At 42.3% G+C, this 2,830-nt stretch overlaps 1 protein-coding gene across 1 annotated transcript in view; it reads right to left on the bottom strand.

The window, feature by feature from the left end:
* Window positions 1-2,762: 2,762 nt before the first annotated feature.
* The window catches only part of LOC137994878 (putative 4-hydroxy-4-methyl-2-oxoglutarate aldolase), a 7,127-nt gene continuing 7,059 nt past the window's right edge, over window positions 2,763-2,830 (bottom strand). The window contains exon 2 of the mRNA XM_068840467.1: window positions 2,763-2,830. This exon is cut by the window's right edge and continues 3,936 nt beyond it. The gene's annotated coding sequence lies outside the window, so the exon portion shown is untranslated.

Genomic DNA, 2,830 nt, shown 5'->3' with positions numbered 1-2,830 from the left:
GAAGGTTTCTCTCCTAAGACTAACAAGGCAGCATCTTCAAAAGAATGCCCGGTTGGCGGACAGGCCTCCAAATAACTCAGCCACGGTCATTGACAGGATGGTCCTCATACAGAAAGTGAGCGAAGAAAGTACCCATTCAAGCATGTCATCCTCCATAATGATGATAATCTTACACAAAGGCGCAGAGAGCAACAGGATTGATGTCATCTTCAAAGCCTACGAAGAGAATTCTATTAAGAGTCCCAATAGAAGCATGCGAAGGGAAGTGCCCCACGCCCCACAGCTTATTAAGCAGTGGAGAAAGTTTCTGAGCCAGCTACAGAACAAACCTAGCTTGATTTGTTTTCCGTCTAGGAATAGCAAACTGAGAGGTATCCAGAGAGTTTGGCAGAGTGGAAAGAAGCTGTATGTCATAATCGAGCATAAATGCTGGAAGATTTCAAGAGAGGGCACCAAGCAAGTGTCTGAATAATTAAGCTGCCAAGAGGAGGCTGACAATCGCTTCACGGGAAGGTTATGATTCAGTTGGGGTTAGTTTGGAATATACAGATGTGCTTATGCTGCTTTTGGCTTTTTCCAGTCCATTAATGCCAGATTGTTCCAGAAATGTGACAGTTGGACATGCACAAAATTGATTGACATTATTAACTCGGCTCCTACTGTCAGGGAAGATGTTTGTCACTTTCCCGTTAGACTTCATTCCTTCACAGGGTGGGTGCGACACAGTTAGTGCCTTTGCTGAAAAAGGCAACTCAAATGCCAGACTACAGGGCCGTAGCAAGGGGAGGGGCCGGGGGGAGGGGGAGCGTGCCCCTCCACCTTTTTTCCTCAAGAAGTAAAAACACACAAGAATAGAATTTATTTAGTTTGAAACAACAAGATGTCAATAATTCCTCATAGAATCACTCCTGATAAACTTTAATTACAGTACCATTTCCCCAGTTCATGTTTTATTTCTTTTGTTCGGTGATACAAAACTAGAGAAAAAACCAGCTAAAATATTACAGCAAACGAGAAATGTGACAAAAATATAAATATGTCAAATCGTCCTGACATCCAGGCGACTCACTCTCTTAATCACTGGATTCGTCTTCGGAACATGATCTTAACTGAGCAATGTCCTCTCAAAAACCCCGAAAATCCAAGCAGAAGTCGCTCTTTTCTGGGTAAGGCCCCAGGATAATAAGGCGAACGTCGAGGATGAGAAAGTAGAAAAGTCTTGTACTGCAGAAATGCCAGAGATGAGTTCTGAGAGCGGCCAGGATGATGACGCAGCTTTTGACTAGTGAAGCACTTGGTTCCCAGTTACCTCTACTTGGAGATAGACGAAATCACCCAAGCAATCATTCCCTTGAAATTTAAAGGCCCAAAATGCCGGAAAAGACACTTCCTGGTGTTTCGTTTTTAAATATTGTCATTGGGGTGGGTGGGGGAAGAGGTGTCACACCCATGTCTCCAGTCCCCCCCGCCCTTCCAAATAAAGAACGGGCTTACACCCGTCCAATGCGCCCCCCGAACCCCAAATCACCAACTTTCAAAATGCAAGTTAAAGTCTTTGTGCCCGCTCAGTTGCGGCCCTGGACTGTGATGCAAGGCAAGCATTCAGTGAAACCGGTCTGTGGACCTAGTCTGGCGTGTTGAGAGGGTGACCCGTTCTTTGTGCTCTTGGCGAATGCAAGTGACGTGACTGATCTTACATATAATCTCTTCTGTACAAAGAACGGCATGGCAAATGGCGCAACATCTACTAACTTGTGTAGATTGCAGGACCGTGAAAACCAATTTGCACTGGAAGATGAGGAAGTCATTCAAATAGCAAAGAGTGAAGATGAGGATGAAGTAAGTCAATGATAACTGAGAATTCCCGTTATGAACATATCCATGATTATGTTCGTCTGCTACTTTTTGGGGCAATGGAGCAGTGCATACAGGCTATACGATCGTGGATGATCAAGGACAAACTACGCATGAATGATAGTAAGACGGAGTTCATGATTATAGGCACCAGAAAGCAACTGACTAAAGTGAACATTGATGGTCTTACCGTTGGTGAGAGCAGTATAGTTCCCGTAACTTCAGTTAGGAACTTAGGATCATGGTTTGACCAGAACCTGAGTATGATTCCACACATTAATAAGATATGTAAAGCTGCGTTTTTTCATATTTACAATATAAGGCGGATCAGAAAGTACCTCACCATCGATGCCGCACATACGCTTGTCCACTCCATTGTTATTGGCCGCTTAGACTATTGTAATAGTCTTCTTTATAAAGTTCCCGCGATACACATAAGTAAGTTACAACGCATCCAAAATAGTGCTGCCCGGCTCGTATGTTCAACTCCGAGGTTTAATCATATTACACCCGTCTTATTTTCTTTGCACTGGCTACCCGTTACTTACCGTATCGAGTTCAAAATATTAGTTTTAACGTTTAAAGCAATTTATCAACTGGCGCCGTCCTATATCTGTAATCTGGTTCGATTAAAGGATAAATGTAAGTACCAGCTTCGTTCTTCTAAAGAACTACTTTTACAGTTGCCCATAAAGAAAACAAAGAAAACTCTGGGAGACAGATCATTCCAAACAGCTGCCCCTGTATTGTGGAACAGCCTGCCTGCGAGTGTTAGAGACATCGATGACTTTTTGGTTTTTAAACGAACTATAAAGACTTATTTATTTAGGAAGGCTTTTGCCTCTTATTGTTAGATAGACTACTTTTAAAGTTATTAATTTCAAGTATTCTTAATTATATTTTATTGTAATTATTAGGAGTAGTTTTAGTTGTAAGGCGCATTTGATCATATTCAGATGTTAATTTGCGCCTAATA

Source organism: Montipora foliosa, chromosome 1 (assembly GCF_036669935.1).
Source record: "Montipora foliosa isolate CH-2021 chromosome 1, ASM3666993v2, whole genome shotgun sequence".
Taxonomy (NCBI): domain Eukaryota; kingdom Metazoa; phylum Cnidaria; class Anthozoa; order Scleractinia; family Acroporidae; genus Montipora; species Montipora foliosa.
Note: the sequence above shows the minus strand (reverse complement) of the source record. Positions and strands in the feature narration are given on the sequence as shown.